Raw genomic sequence first — 241 nt, 5'->3', positions numbered from 1 at the left:
ATTTTCCCATAAACTAGAATCAATGAAATTAATTGAAAGAAAAAAGAGCAATGTGAAATGAAAAGGGTGTGATTTTTATTCCTTTTGAATTTACAGTATTAAACAACGCTTATACGTGCAACCTCTTGTGGACTCTCGGAAGTGAAGACCAAGGCAAGAGAAAGGAATCCAGAAGGATCGTTTCGAAGTGCACAGATGTGTTGCATCGTAACCGTGTGCTCTCCAACAGCAGCGAAAACGT

The sequence above is a fragment of the Penaeus monodon genome, chromosome 20 (assembly GCF_015228065.2).
Source record: "Penaeus monodon isolate SGIC_2016 chromosome 20, NSTDA_Pmon_1, whole genome shotgun sequence".
In the NCBI taxonomy this organism is placed as follows: Eukaryota; Metazoa; Arthropoda; class Malacostraca; order Decapoda; family Penaeidae; genus Penaeus; species Penaeus monodon.
Note: the sequence above shows the minus strand (reverse complement) of the source record.